Source organism: Myxocyprinus asiaticus, chromosome 17 (assembly GCF_019703515.2).
Source record: "Myxocyprinus asiaticus isolate MX2 ecotype Aquarium Trade chromosome 17, UBuf_Myxa_2, whole genome shotgun sequence".
NCBI lineage: Eukaryota > Metazoa > Chordata > Actinopteri > Cypriniformes > Catostomidae > Myxocyprinus > Myxocyprinus asiaticus.
The window spans coordinates 30,154,303-30,171,526 of record NC_059360.1 but is presented as its reverse complement, the minus strand read 5'-3'; the positions used below and the strand labels follow the sequence as shown (position 1 = coordinate 30,171,526).

Genomic DNA, 17,224 nt, shown 5'->3' with positions numbered 1-17,224 from the left:
ATCCAAATTGGGAGAAAAAGGAAAAAAAAAAAAAGTCCAAAGCACAAGAACTGGTGGAGTTGGAAGAGAATATTAAAAGTTCAGAGGAAGAGCTGAAACGCCAAATGTCGTCTGATGGCCTCAGAGAATTGACCCGATTGAAACACAGATATAATACTACATTGTCGCAAAAGATGGAGTTTTGGCTATTCAGGGCAAGGCAGTCATACTTTGAGTCGGGGGACAAAGCAGGGAAGCTTTTGGCTAGATTTATAAAGCAGAGAGAGTCTTTTTCTACCATTCCCTCAGTGAAATTTGTTGGTGGTGAACTTTTTACCTCAGCCATTGATATTAATAATGCTTTTAAAGAATTCTATCTTGATCTATATAGTTCCACATCTTTGTCTACTGATGAAGATATTAGAAACTTTGTGGAACCATTAGAACTCCCTAAACTGACGACTGAGCAAAAAATTCTCTTGATTCTGAGATAACCGTGGAGAAGCTTGACAAGGTAATTAAGGCCCTGCCTACAGGCAAGGCTCCGGGGCCAGATGGCTTTGCCGTTGAATTTTTTAGATCTTATGCTACAGAATTGGCTCCACTTTTGCTAGAAGTTTATATGGAATCATTAAAGAATGGAAAGCTTCCGCCAACCATGACACAAGCCCGAATCAGTCTGATACTTAAAAAGGACAAAGATCCAAGCGAGTGTAAAAGTTACCATACAATTTCCCTGATCCAGCTAGACATTAAAATATTGTCAAAAATGTTGGCTAACCGATTGAGTAAAGTTATGACATCTCTTATATAGATCAGGTGGGGTTTATTCGGGGCCGCAGCTCTTCTGATAACATTAGGCGTTTCATCAATATCATGTGGTCAGTGGTGAACAATCAGACTCTGGTCGCTGCCATCTCACTTGATGCCAAAAAGGCATTTGATATGGTAGAATGGGATAATCTTTTTAAGATTTTGGAAATATATGGGTTCGGGAATACTTTTATTGGGTGGATTAAGTTACTTTATAGACACCTGGTAGCAGCGGTACAAACAAATGGATTAATTTCAGATTATTTTACTCTGGATAGGGGCACCCGGCAGGGTTGCCCTCTTTCCCCATTATTGTTCTGTCTTGCCCTGGAACCTTTAGCAGCCGCGATAAGAAGGGAAGATGATTTTCCAGGGGTGGTGTCGGGAGGTGTGGCGCATAAGCTTTTGCTTTACGCTGATGATATTTTATTATTCGTCTCCAGCCCCACTAGACCTATGCCTTGCCTTCACAGAATTATTAATACCTTTTCTAAGTTCTCAGGATACAGAGTCAATTGGTGTAAATCTGAAGCTTTGGCTCTGACAGTGTACTGCCCAGTAACAGCTTTTCAGCGGGGCGCCTTTCAGTGGCCCAAACAGGACATTAATTATATGGGCAGCAAATTTGTGTGATTTAGTTAGTTAATTTGAACACGAATTAAACACTCTGGACACTTTTGTCCACACCGAGTGCAAATGCGAGACAACGAGGTGTAACTTAACTTCTCCGATTAGTTTGATAGAAAGGCTTTGCAATGGCGAAATAGGGGCAAGAATTTCCTGTTCAATACAAAGGGAGGGGCTCTCTCAGGTGGAAGCGACCAATGAGCCAAATGTCTTAGACCGACTGGATAATCATAAAACAAAATGTTGGGTAGGCCTAGCCCACCTTTGTCAATCGGCCTATGTAACTTACTGAAATGAAATCTGGGATGTATACCATTCCAAATGAAGGACTTTGCTATGCTATCAAATTTCTTGAAATAAGAGAGGGGAACATCTATAGGGAGAGATTGTAGCAAGTAGTTGAATTTTGGAATACAATTCATTTTAATAACATTAACCTTCCCAGTCATAGATAAATGTAATGAAGCCCATCTACCCACATCGCTCAAAGTTTTTTATTAAAGGGTCAAAATTAACTCTTAACTAAATCACACAAATTAGCTGGGAATAAAATACCCAAATACTTAATGCCCTGTTTGGGCCACTGGAAGGCACCTGGCTGAAAAGTTGTTACAGGGCAGTACACTGTCAGAGCCAAAGCTTCGGATTTTGACCAATTCACTCTGTTTCCTGAGAACTTAAAAAAGGAATTAATAATTCTGTGGAGGCAAGGCATAGATCTAGTAGGGTCGGTAAAGCAAAAGCTTATGCGCACACCTCCCACCACCACCCCTGGAAAATCATCTTCCTTCCTTATGGTGGCTGCTAATGGTTCCAGGGCAAGACAGAACAATAAGGGGAAAAGAGGGCAACCCTGCCGGGTGCCAATATCCAGTGTAAAATAATCTGAAATTCGTTTGAACCACCGCTACCGGGTGTCTATAAAGTAACTTAATCCACCCAATAAAAGTATTTCAGAACCCGTACATTTCCAAAATCTGAAAAAGATAATCCCATTCTACCATATCAGATGCCTTTTCGGCATCAAGTGAGATGGCAGCGACCGGAGTCTGATTGTTTGCCACTGCCCACATGACATTAATGAAATGCCTAATGTTATCAGAAGAGTTACGGCCCCGAATAAACCCCACCTGATCTATATGTATAAGAGATGTCATAAATTAATGGGTTAGCCAAAATTTTTGACAATATTTTAACGTCTAGCTGGATCAGGGAAATTGGACGGTAACTCTTACTTTCGCTTGGATCTTCATCCTTTTTAAGACTCAGACTTTCCATTCTTTAATGATTCCTTATAAACTTCTAGCAAAAGTGGAGTCAGTTCTATGGCATAAGATCTAAAAAACTCCACAGCAAAGCCATCTGGCCCCTGAGCCTTACCTGTAGGCAAGGCCTTAATTACTGCGCCAAGCTCCTCCAAGGTTATCTCAGAATCAAGAGAATTTTTTTGCTCAGTCACCAGTTTAGGAAGTTCAAATGGTCCCACAAAGTTTCTAATATCCTCATCGGTAGACGAAGACGTGGAAGTATAGAGATCAAGATAGAATTCTTTAAAAGCATTATTAATATCAATGGCCGAGGTAAATATTTCACCACCAGCAGATTTGTAATGAAGAGGGAATGGTAGAAAAAGACTCTCTCTGTTTTATATATCTAGCCAGAAGCTTCCCTGCTTTGTCCTTCGACTCAAAGTATGACTGTCTTGCCCTGAATAGCCAAAAGTCCACCTTCCGCGACAAAATAGTATTATATCTGTGTTTCAGTCGGGTCAATTCCCTGAGGCCATTCAACGACATTCGGCACTTCAGCTCTGCCTCGGCACTTTTAATATTCCCTTCCAATTCCACAAGTTCTTGTGCTTTGGATTTTTTGGTGAATGAGGCATACTGTATGATCAGACCCCTAAGAACCATCTTAAGTGCCTCCCAAGCCACGCCCACAGAGGATACTGAGGACCAGTTGGTCTCCATATAGACATTGATTTCAGCCTTTAGCATTTGTTGGAATTCAGGATTTTGCAAAAGGGATACATTAAAGTGGCAACTGTATGATTTATTTTTCTCCATATGTGGCAACACCTCTGAACACACCAGGGCGTGACCTGAGACCAAAAAGTTTCCAATTGAGCAATCAGCAACTGATGAAATGAGAGACTTGTGTGTGTGTGTATGTATGTATATATATATATATATATATATATATATATATATATATATATATATATATAATCTATTCTAGAGTAAATCTTATGGACTGATGAAAAAAAATTATAGTCCCTCCCAGATGGGTTCAAAAGTCTCCAAATATCTGTAAGACCAAGATTTTTACACATCCTGTGAAGCGTCAATGTTGCTCTAGGGGGCTTGTGCACTTTTGCTTCACTATGATCAAGGACTGAGTCCATCAAAAGATTAAAGTCTCCTCCCAATATTATATCATGAGGGATGTCAGCGGCTTGTAACATCCCTTCAAGATCCATAAAAAGCCCTGATCATCAATGTGCATAAATATTAGCCTAAATAAGACTTTTTTCCCCTGAATTTCAGCTAAAACAATAAAGACTCTTCCTAATTTATCTTTAATCCATTTAAGACATTTGAATTGTAAATGTTTACTTATCAGCATAATGACTCCCCTGCTCTTACTCGAGCCAGCACTAATGAAAATATGCCCACCCCATATCCTCTCAAATTTTTCAGCTTCCTGTGGAGAAAGATGTGTTTTTTGAAGAAATACTATATCATATTTCTTACGCTTAAGAAGAGAAATAACCTTCCTTCTTTTTATGGGGTGCCCCAACCCATTCACATTCCACGTGGAGAGAGACAATCCACTCATATTAACATTTGACATTTTGACATATAAGATAAAATAGATTGTGTGTCAAAAACAAGATTGTAAAGACCACATTCCAACATTAGTGCAACAATCAAAACCCCGAACATCCCCCAGAACCAAACAAACAGAAAAAAGAAAAACGTGCGCATTAACCTCGTGCACAAAAGTGCCAACTTGTGTCCATCCCTCCAAACTCAAACAGTCCATGCATGCCTATGAGAACCCCTTGACAACTTTGCCGTCGGATTGCTCAAGTCCGTTGTTTCTATAAAAATTTTATGAGACAGAATTACACAGCAAAAGATAATCTATAAAACAAACTCCAGTTAATAGGTGGAAAAAGCACAAAGAGCATGTAGATTCATCCATAAAACTGTCCTGAAGGTGTGTTACTCTACAAAATAAACTCCAGCTGCTAGGTAGAACCAGCACAAAAAAGCACACAGATTCCTCAAACAGTCAAGTGAATGTTCAGTGAGCCGGCCCACTTGGCTGCAATGTGAGTACAACAAGATGACTTACTCCATTGACTTTATGAAGGACATCACTTGCTGTGGGCATGAGAATGTTTTACGGACATCCTTAGCATCTATTCTCAGTCTGGCCAGGAATATCAGTGCAAAAGTGACCTTCCATTGATGTAAAAGTTTCTTGCATTCCTTGAATCGATCACGTTTCTCTCTTGTCGAATTCGCAAGAGAGATTAAAAAATTAAAAGTCTGGAAACAAGAAAATGCTGTGGTTCTTCCAAGAAAGCCTTCCTTTACACCTCGCCTTGCGTAACACAAGACCTTTATCGGATGATCTCAGAAATTTGGCCAGAATTGATCGGGGCCTGTCTCCCTCTGTGGGTCGCCGAGCAGGAAACCTGTGAGCTCTCTCGATTTCCAGCTTATGGCCTGCTATGTTGAGCAGATTCGGAAAGAGCCCATCCAGGAACTTCAACATATCCCATCCCTCTGCTCCATCAGGAACAATACGGACGTTATTCCGCCGGCTACGGTTCTCCATGTCCTCCAACTTCTCCCAGACAAGCTCCAAATGCACCTTGGTCGCTAGCAGATTAGAAGATAATTCCTTCTCCGATGACTCCAGTTAATTGATCCATTTCTCGACATCCCCCACTCTTGTAACCACATCAGTGAACTTTGCCTCCATCGCAGTGATTGATCGATGTATCACAGCAAGATCCTCCAAGTCAGCAACGACCTTCGTAAGCATTGCCAACATGTTCAGCATCTCTCGCCGCATTTCCTGCACCTTCCTGACTAAGGGGCCGTTTACACGACAATGTTTTCAACTAAAAACGGAAAACTTTTTATGCATTTTGGCTGTCCGTTTACATGACAATGGCGTTTTGGGGCCTGAAAATGCAAACTTTTGAAAACGGGTTTCAAAGTGCAAGTTTTTGAAAATGATGCCATTATCATCTCCGTGTAAACATACAAAAATGCAAATTTTTGAAAAGGATGACGTCATGCGCAAGCGTATTACGTGTTATATAAAGAATGATGGATTGATAGGCATCAATTTGAGATGTATAATTATCAATATGAATATTGGTGTCTGTGCAAATAACAATAATCAACAATTTATTCATTTGGAGTGTTTTGTATGGAGTGTGAACATTGTAAAGTAGGCAGAACCTGCAATTTGAAAATCTTGAAATTAATGTATGGATTCAGATGGGAAAAATTTATTTGTATTTTAAATGTTATTTATTTTATCTTAATTTTATTTGATGTACCTTTACCCTGCAGTTCATTCACCCACCGCTTATGTATATAGCCTATAGACAATGATGTGATGCCATGTACAGTATTCAATGATATGCTTAGAATATGAATACATGAAAATGCATGTTAGATCCAGTGTACACAAGACCTCTCTCTCCATCAGAAGATATCCATATATCAGAGTTCTGTCTGATATCCAAAACCAGTCAACATCAGCAGCTTATGTTAACTTACTCTACTTCCAGCCAAAGAGTCGGCAGGGGGAATACAGAAGAAGGCAGGAGACGAAGTGATTGTAAAAATGAGCAGAGTTTATTGAATAATCTTGAGAGATCAGTCTATAGGCATGCGCGTGAGTACTTCAAAACAATGCGCGAGACATTCAAAACTACAATGGCGGACTATAGGACTGTGTTTGTGCTGCTCAAGTTTTTGAGTTTATTGATGCTTCTCCAGCATAGTGTAGATTTACTGCATCACTACTACGACCAGCGATCGCCATCTTCATTGTTTTTATTCACCGCTCTGTGAAAGAATGCTTATGTGCACAGGCACGTAGTGTTTCTTTACAAAGTGACATCGCCAACTACTGGCCTAGCATGCATAATACAGAGTTTTTAGTCGTTTTCGCGGATCCGTGTGAACGGGGATCATTTTGACAACGTTGTCATCTGTATGCGAAACTTCAAAAACGCAAAGGAAAAACTTTTCCGTTTTTAGTACATCGTTGTCGTGGAAAAAGTCGACTCCTAGGCTTGTGGCTTGCTCGGGGGGTGTCAGCTTGAGCACGTAAGTGTCTTTCATTGTCTCCAGAGTCTGAGGATTTTGAATTCTTTGACATATTATCCTCCTAGAACAGTTATGGAACAGAGTGTATCGAATCTCACCGGTTTATGTCATTAAAAGTATTAAAACTAGTAAAGTGTGCAGAGCTCGCCATTCACACATCTGATCCTCGCATGGCGTCACGTGACTCTAAAATGGCATATTAATTAATAACTTTTATATTTGTCAGTGAACATGCCAAAAATATAAATCTTTTTACATGTATGAACAGTTAAGAACCTATTAATGACTTACAATATAGTTTTAGATGAAATCCATGGGGTTATGAATGATTTAAAAACTTGAATTCCACCGGGTCAAAATTTACCCACGAATGCAATAGGTGTATGCAGATTCTGAACGCAGTAGGGGGGTTAAAAGTGAAGTGTGTAATTTTTTCTATTTTAAAATTCCTATCCCTGCTCGGTTTGCAGAATAAATTATAAGGAAGCCATTCCTAGCAATTCCCAGAAAAGTGTAAACGGTGGCTCTGTGGCACTATCAAAACATTGCTCTTTGTTTGAGCATCCCAACCAGGTAGACACAGCAACATTAACTCCAATGACATGAGTTTGAGGCAGGACTATCTGTTTATATCAACCAATGGAAGACGGAGGGAGTTTCGTAAAAAGTTGTTTGAAAACAGAAATAAGACACTTCAGCTTTAATTGCAGTTGTTTTAATTAGAACATTTATTTGATGGGATTAATTAAATATATTGAATGTACACATACAGTAGGATTGGAATGGATTCACACAGCGTTTACATAAGTTTACTGTCTGGCTGTTAATGAGAGAGTTGTTTCAAAATAAAGTAATTTTTGTAGGGATGATTAAAGAGCCTTTATATCTCTATAGTGATAAGACCAGTCCAGGCATGCTCTGACTATGTGTTGGGGGTTCCTCACTGAGTATGTAGTATCTTGTTCTCTCTCTCCTTATGTCTAAAGTCTGCACACTGCTGTAGGCTTGTACATGGAAAGAATCACAACTGTGCTACTTTAAAGTCTTACAATCATATTCTTTTTTTCTTCTTGAACTCTTTAGGGCCTGTGAAATTCATGAGCAGCCTATAATTTATATGCAAATTGATTAGCAGCGTTTGCCAGAGTGCTAATCATTAATGTCTTTACTGCTGTGAGTTTGAAAATTAACCCAATAGCGACTTTGCCAAATGGTGCTGGTTAAGTACCTAAAATGCAGGATCTTGTCTTTTAAATTCCATCACCATTTTGCCCCCGGCCACCAGAATCCTTCAGCTTCATTCTGCTGAGTGTGCCAGATCATGCCCTAGTTTTTAAACTGTGGGTCTTATTTGTCAGGGCAGGTTGGGATTTTGTTCATGAAAGGCACTGCCGGCTGCCTCCTGTTCTGTGTTGTGTCTTTGCTTGTCTCTGATTTCTGGGTTTTGTATTAGTCATTCTATTAACTGTTGGCAATTTACGAGTGGAATCTTTTGGCCAAAGCTACTTTGAATCAGGTGCCCTGTGTCTCATCAGCTCCCTAGCTCCATATGTTGTGAATCAGTATATCGTGAACACGAATTCGGGCACTGGTAAGGGTAATGGTCCATTGAATAATGGGACACTAATGACTCAGTCACCTGCGACACATTAACGAGCTCGTGCATTCAAGCACAGCAGTTATTAATCAGCACCATCGATGAATAAATTACACTATAGTTCATTTTCGTTGAAGATATTCAAACGTACAGTGTTATTATAATAGATAAATGGCATAAAGAAATAAAAATATATTGGAGTGTTGGAATATTTAAAAGATTGTTTCACTTTCGTGGTAATTATGAATGAAAGACATTACAAACAACATCTCTTTTAAAGAGAAAATAAGGCTTGGACTTCATAGTTTTACACTTGTGCTTGTCATCTAACAACTTGAGAGACTTCAGAAGACATGATGACGTTTCCAGTAAGGGAACATAGTGAGCAACGATGCTCCCTGGTTTTAATGGTGCATTGTGGGATTTGTTTAGGGAGCGAACGTTTCAGAGTTCTGGAACGATTTTGCCAATGAGACAACCCTAAAAATGGCAGACTCACTGATCAGTGCACTGACTACTGAACTAGGGAACTGATTGAGATGCACCCCAAGTCTACTGATGAATTAGTGAGAAATGGGAAGTGTCCAGAACAGTGAACAAACAGACAGTATAGTGTAATCATTCTTTTTCAATCTTCAAACTAAAAAAATAATAAAAATAAAACCGCTGTTTCATTCAATATTATTTGCATTTTGTGAAATGAGATTATTTCTTTACATTGTCTACTGCAAAAGCATTTTATTTACCTGACGAAAGAATTTCTGAGGAGTTTACCTCAGAGAATAATTTTCTAGCAGAGGAGGGAGGTCTAGGAAAATTAGACTATATCATATTTTTGTAGTTGCTGAGTTTCATTTAAGTAGAGCTGAATACAATAGTTTTGCTTGGGTGGCAGTTACCAGCAGAGAGAGAGAGAAAGAGAGAATCCAAAACCCTTTTAACTTTGATCTGTGTTCGGTAATGCTAGAGCAGATTTTAGGATGAGGGCATTATTGCATAATTCTTCTATACATTCAGGTATCCTGACCTTGAAGAGATCGGCACACTGTCCCAAACTCACCTTACAGAAACCTGCAGGCAATGTCACACGTCACTTTAGCTAATGTATGGTATCTTATGTAACATTTGCTAAAATGACTTGCAGATTATCCCTTCTTCTGGTAATGGGTGTCATGACTGGTGAAATATTTGTTGAACAGATTGTACACATCAGTTTGCATTCTATATGTGATGGTGTTTATCTTTATCTGTTGTATTACTGAAGTACAGAGTTAGGTTGTCATACAGTTTACCTAATACGATTAAATAATGTTTTTATCTGAGATACAGAGGAGTGATCCTCTAACGGGCATGGAAAGAGTGGGTCTTTAAATGCAAAGGCTGATTATGGATTTAATGGTAATAAAGTCTACAAAAGGGTTATCTCACTGTCTCTGTTGTGCGTGTATGGGAATGTACTTACTGTAGCTATAGTTTGGGGACAAAATTGTCCACAAAATTGAGCTAAATATAACAAAAACCTGCCTTTGGGGACATTCTAGGATGTCCTTAATTGGAAAATCGATTCACAAATAAAGTGTAACGATACTGCTGGTGCTGGCAATGACTAAGATGATGACGATGGAGTGTAAAGAACCCAAGTGCAAATTTATTCCAACGTGTAAATCCATAAACCCTAATTACAATCATAAGTAAAACATGAACTTGACAATAACTTGGCTTGACATCAACTTGAACTAACAACCAAAGTTCCATACAAACATCAATACCTGACAATAGACTATGGAAAACATGAGGGTTAAATACATGACATGGGAGAACACGTCATGTATTTAAAAAATACTCTAAACAAGATAAGACAATCAACCAATGAAAACAGGACACATGAACATGGAGGGAAACATGAAATCACATGACATGGGAACCACATGACAAGAAACAGGAACTAGATTTTCAAAATAAAAGACATGAAAAACATGAACCAACAAAATACACATGACATATCCCCCCACTAAGGGGCGGCTCCCGATGCCCCAACACATGAACCCAAAGTTCTGTAGGGAGCTGGGGGGGGTCTTGAAGCGTAGCTAGGCAAGACATGGCGTGGGGCATGGCCTGGCAGAGTCAATGGAAAGTGGGGCCCTGAGAGGCTCGAGGGGCAGTGCCATGAGAGACTTGAGGGGCAACACCAGGGAACTTGGTGCCCGGAGAGTAGCCGACAGCTCGTAGGTCTATGGTGGAGCTGGGGGATTGGAGGACAGAGGTGGAGCCGGTGGGACTGAGGACCAAGGCGGAGCCGTAGGGAAGGAGGTCCCCGGTGAAGCTGCAGGCTCGGATTGATGAAGCGTAGCTGTGGGATTGGAGAGCTCAGGCAGAGCCAAGTGACCGACTGACCAAGGCGGAGCTGGAGGGACGAGGGACCTCGGAGAAGCCGATTGGCCGAAGGACCACGGTGGAGCTGAAGGGACATAGAGCCAAGGTGAAACTGAGGGCTCGGAGAACCAAGGTGGAGTCCAGGACTCGGAGGGTCTAGGCGAATTCGGAGGATCAGAAGTTCCCCTTGTCTGATCCTGAGGAAGCGTCCTTAGGGTGGGTACAAGGGCGGGAACCATCTCCAGGTCCAATAGCTCAGATATGGCTATGACATGGTGTGGAGTAGACTTAGGCATGGCTGTGACGTGGCATGGAGCAGGCTCAGGCGTGGCTGTGACATGGCATGGAGCAGGCTCAGGCATGGCTGTGACGTGGCATGGAGCAGGCTCAGGCGTGGCTGTGACATGGCATGGAGCAGGCTCAGGCGTGGCTGTGACATGGCATGGAGCAGGCTGAGGCTTTGCTGTGACATGGCATGGAGCAGGCTGAGGCGTGGCTGTAACATGGCATGAAGCAGGCTGAGGCGTGGCTGTGACATGGCATGAAGCAGGCTGAGGCGTGGCATGGAGCAGACTCAGGATCCGGGACAAAAGATGGCACTAGCTCAACGACCATAACGAGGAACTCTGGCTTGGCGGCCATGACGTGGAACTCTGGCTCGGCATCCGCCTCCCCCACAGTGAACATGGAACCAATAATCTGAAGGGCAAGGTCGATATATTGAGCCAGGCTGTGGGCACTCTGACCGCCTGGCATCAACAAAGAGATACACTCAATCAGTCCAAAACAAAAAATGTCTTTGAGGGCAACCTCATTAAAGTCCACCTGGCATGCCAGAGCGCAAAAATCCTCCACATAATCCTCCAAGGGACGATTCCCCTGACTCCGCAACATTCACAGGCTATGACATTTTATGCCAAAATGGAGCAGTACTTCATCACAACCAGCTCACTCCTGCTCTGTCTCGAGCCAGCGCCCGGCTAAAAACCCCACGCCTGCTGCCTCAGCACCGGCAAAATCGCCGGTAAAGCCGCGCAAGCCGTGGCCCAAACAAAGGCAGCCGCCTCAGCATGAGCCCCGTGCAGATGGGACACCCCCCGCTGCAAAAGCACTCCTGATGGGCACAACCCTGTGAAGCAGAATACAGAGCACGCCGTTCCTTCTGGACCTGTCCTGAAGAAGGCTCAATTGGAGACACACAATGCTGTTTGCCTCTTCCCCACTGCTGTTTGTCAGGAAAGGAATATTGTACAACAATATGTTGTTTCTGTGTCTCACATTCAATCACATGCAATAAAGAATGTAAAAAAAGAGTACAGCGCTCATTGTATATGCATTAGACGCTCACACTTTTTCAGTAAAGAGCTCTTTTCCACTTTAAAGCCCACACAATATGCACAACTAATTCCCAATGGTGAGCAGCGCATTATATCATACAATAAACAAACCAAATTGCCCTTTGTCCCATTACACAGATGCGTGGCGAGCCCTTACTGGCATTTCCAACTGGGAACTAAAAAGGATCGAACATGATTATATGATCTTGGAACTGCATCCAAGAATTTCACACACCATTGCACTTGTGTATATGACTGTGTGACAATAAAGTGATTTGATTTGATTTGATATGATCCAGTTTGCACAGTTTCAACGGTGTTCTGTCTTACACGATTCCGTCCGAAGATGCGCCGGTGTTACAAGCCAAAATACACAATCTTCTCGCAAAGAACGTGATAGAGGTTGTTCCAGATTGTCAAGCCCACAAAGTGTTTTACAGCCACTATTTTCTTGTCCCAAAGAAAGACGGCGGGCTTCGGTCAATTTTAGATCTGAGACATTTGAATCGCGCACTTCCAAAGTAAAAATGATTACTCAAACGTATCCTGAGGATTCAGGAAATATTCGGCAAAGCGGAGATCGATTGCCTCCGACGTGTTTATCTGCGTATCGTGCACCCAAAGCCGGCACCTCTATAGGCAAACATGATTTAATCATGAAGTTCCTTAGGGGAGTAAGGCAGCTGAACCACCCTTGCCCAGCTATAGTTCTAACTTGGGACCTAACTTTGGTTCTAAAAGCGCTCACGGGGCCCCACTTCGAGCCTCTGGACTCTGTTGAATTGTGTGTGCTTTCTCTTAAGACCGCATTACTGCTGGCTCTGGCCTCAGTAAAACGGGTTGGTGATTTGCAAGCACTGTCAGTTGACAATTCATGTTTGGAGTTTGGTCCGGGTCTTTCAAAAGTGTCAAACCCAGAAAAGGCTATGTGCCTAAGGTTCTAACCACACCCTTCAGAGCACAGGTGGTTCACCTTCAAGCCTTTTTCCCTCCTCCATTTAATTCGGATGAGGAACAGTTCTTGCATTTGTTATGCCCTATACGAGCTCTACACACATACGTTGAGCGCACCCGCAAGTTCAGACTATCTGACCAGCTCTTTGTGTGCTATGGAGGATGCACAAAAGGAATGTCCATCTCCAAACAAAGACTTTCCCACTGGATCGTTGATGCGATCGCCCTGGCTAATGAGTCGCAGGGTGCGAATTGCCCAATTGGTGTTAAAGCACACTCAGCTAGAGGCATGGCCTCTTCATGGACATGGACGAACAGTGTGTCCTTACAAGACATATGTTTTGCAGCAGGATGGTCTTCTCAAAACACATTTGCAAAGTTTTACAACCTAGACGTAATGTCTCTCTCATTGCAAGTCCTCTCTGTGTAGAGCGCTTGCTATTTTGTTGGCCAAACATATATTTATGCTCTTCCTTCTAAGTATAGGCTCCCCATCATTTTACACAACCGCCTGCATTCAGGCAGTTGTAATTTCCCATAAAGTCACAAGCAATTTCATTATAAATAAAACTTCTTTCCCGACTGGGTTTGTGAAGGGGTTAATTCATTCTACACTATATGGACAAAAGTACTGGGACACCTACACATTACACCTACAGGAGCTTTTATGACATCCCATTCTAAATCCATAGGCATTAATATCGAGTTGGTCCCCCCTTTGCAGCTATAACAGCTTCCACTCTTCTAGGAAGGCTTTCTACAAGATTTTTCCCCAAACTGTTTCCACAAAGTTGGAAGCATAGAATTTTCCGAAATGTTAATGCCTCAGCTTACCAAGACATTTTGGAAAATTCTATGCTTCCAACTTTGTGGAAACAGTTTGGGGAAGCCCTTTTCTGTTCCAGCATGACTGCGCCCCAGTGCACAAAGCAAGGTCCATAAAGGCATGGTTGGATGAGTTTGGTGTGGAAGAACTTGACTGGCCCACACAGAGCCCTGACCTCAACCCTATCGAACACCTTTGGGATGAACTAGAATGGAGATTGCAAGCCAGGCCCTCTCGTCCAACATCAGTGTCTGACCTCACAAATGCTCTTCTGGAAGAATGGGCAAAAATTCCAACAGACACACTCCAAAATCTTGTAGAAAGCCTTCCCAAAAGAGTGGAAGCTGTTATAGCTGCAAAGGGGGGACCAACTCGATATTAATGCCTATGGATTTAGAATGGGATGTCATAAAATCTCCTGTAGGTGTAATGTGTAGGTGTCCCAATACTTTTGTCCATATAGTGTATATGACTATAGTTCATATATCCATTCTGAGTGTTCCCCTCCTGGCTCACCATGAGGGTCATTCACTTGTGGCATACTCATGTCGGTCATCGTCCCGTGGGACTGCGGCATCATGTTTCCTCTCTGGGAGGGTTAAGTCGTGTAGTGCGGCATGATGGGACTCTGTTTCCCATAGCCTCAGCTTAGTGACGCTATGTCAAGTGAACTGAATCGTAAGGGAACATCTCGGTTACGTATGTAACCTCGGTTCCCTGAGATGAAAGGAACGAGACATTGCGTAAGCTGCCCGCACCACAGACTCGGAGTTCTTTGAGGTGTGAGTGATGCACTCTTTGTCCCTCAGTCAGAAAATTCTGAGGAATGATGTTTGCGTGCCCACTTTTGTACTGGACAGCTTCGCAACCAAAAGGGTGGGGCTTAAACACCAAAGCCAATATTTGAATTGCCGTTATTGTAAAAGGGTTTCAACTAGGTCATGTAGAAGGACACTCCCCAAAATTTCAGCTTATTGACGCAATGTCTCGTTCCCTTCGTCTCAGGGAACCGAGGTTACATATGTAACCAAGATGTTTTGCCTACATTTTGGGGACCAAATGTCCCCACAAGGACAGTAAAACCTGAAATCGTCTACATTGAGGGGACCATCCAGCAGTCCTCATGAGGAAAACGGCTTAACTTGGTGCAACCCCTCGTCCACATGTGTGGATGTTGTATTTTGGCTTCGCTATACACAATGCATAATTAAAATAAATTTAAACTGACTGAAGACAGTTAACAAGACTCTAGACTGTCATTTAAGGATGAAACTTCTGGCACACTGAGTCACGTGACACAACAACATGACGTCGATTTTCGTGAAGTGCTTCTACATATGTGGGTCATTTCGCATTCATTTTAATATTATCCAAGCCAAGTATAATTTTTTTTTATCACTGTATAATACAGTTCTATTCGTTAATATTTTAAAATGCACAGTAAATATACTGTAGGAATGAATTTAATAATTGGGAATATATGGGTTCATCCAAAAACTGAAAAATTTTGCTTTCAGAGGCTTGATATGGAGTTAGGATGAAAATAAGGTGCATTATGAGACCAGTGCAGATAGACAGCACACTGGAGGTAAAGTCAGTCACTAAATAGGGAGCAAGGGAGCATCCTATAGCTCTCTATGCAGTAGAGTACATTCACTCCTAATGACCAAACGTTCAGTTTCAGGCTGGAGATGATGTTTGGACTACTCAACATGTTTGGCAGACATGAGACAATGGTAATAAGTACTAAGAGTTTGAATGTATTTTTATAGCTTGGTATTATTTAGGAAAACTATTTGCTCTAGAAAATAAATTTTGTTTGCTTTTTTATTAGGTGCTATTAGTTACAAATCAAAAAGGGAAAAGGAAAATGCACACAGCAGTCATGTTCGGGTCTCAGGAGGTTAATAAACATACTAAAAATGTCTTCTGTGACCGGAAATTTTAGTTGTAGGATTAGGGGATAGAAAATATAATTAGCTCCATATAAAAACAATAGAAATCAAAGGAAGTCCCCACCATGATAGAAAAACAAACGTGTGTATGTGTGTGTGGTACAGTTAATGGTCTTTGTCTCTGATGGCTTTGTCTCCTGTGACCCAAATACTCACTTATGTGTGCAGTAATGCCACAAACAGACAGCAACCACCGAACAAAAACAGGAGCGTTGACTCTTGGGGTTCAAATGATTCTTCATTATATGCTATAAATTATGTATGAAAGAAGCATTTAATTTTTAATTGAAAGGATGTTATATCAAAAACTCTTTTAGCCCCATTAGTGTTTAATCCCCACTAATGTATTCTCCTAGTGTCTGCAAAATTGCACAAGGTCAAATTATCCTCCATTTTATTAGATCAGAGTTAAAGCTCATTAAAATCTGGCATGTTGATACTGGTTATGATTTGGTTCATGTTTATATACAGGTATGATGATATACGGAGACATCACATAAAGTCATTTTTAATTTAGATTCAATACTGAGCTAAAGCATGTAAACTCATGTTCATTATTATTATTATATTGGACCTGAATATTGTTGCACAGCAACAGAGAAGGTTTGTTAAAGAGCTTAATCTGCCATATTCATGCCTGTGTCCCTCTTCAGAAGGTCAGGCTGGAGACATACAAAGCCCACAGCTGAATCTATTCTTGGATATTGGAGATGTTCAGCTGGCAGGAGAGAATACATTACAGACTTGTTTTTACAAACAAGTCTGCAAACTTGTTATGCAAAGTTTCTGGTTTAACCTCTGTTACAAATGTAATGATATTCAACAGAGTAAAACTCTTAAATATCTATGCAGAGTAATGTCTCAGAAAACGCAGCCCATATTTGTTTGGTAGCTGTCCCATATTAAAGTAGTTTCCATGGCTAAACTAATGATCTGTGATGTTCAGAAATATAACACTTTCTAAACAAGTCATTGAGCACTAAGGAACAGCTGAATAGGACATTGCTTTCTGAAGGCTAAGGTATACTTTGATTTTCTGTGTACCATTGCATCTCGTGCATGGTCATCCCGGTTGTTCTAGACAAGCGGACAGTCTCCGTATGCACCTGGCGTTGACCGCACAAAAGGTTATATGTCATTCCTTTTTTTACCTTAAATTTTGTTTGTTCAAGTACAATAACAGTATCAAAAGAACAGCTCTGTGCTTGATGACATTCCTTTTAGTTACACTGTTAAAAATGCACATTATTTTTGACTCTAAATAATTTATATTGACTCAAGATTAAAAAGCTAATTACATAATAATCTTTTAAACAGTTAATTGTTTTCATTTAATCTTCAAGATGCCAGTCATACAGAAACATTTTTGTATTTGTTTGAATAAATTTGCTTGAGTATCT

At 41.2% G+C, this 17,224-nt stretch overlaps 1 protein-coding gene across 2 annotated transcripts in view; it reads left to right on the top strand.

The window, feature by feature from the left end:
* The window catches only part of LOC127455525 (rho guanine nucleotide exchange factor 10-like), a 121,339-nt gene that overhangs the window by 98,551 nt on the left and 5,564 nt on the right, over positions 1 to 17,224 (top strand). The window lies entirely within an intron of this gene.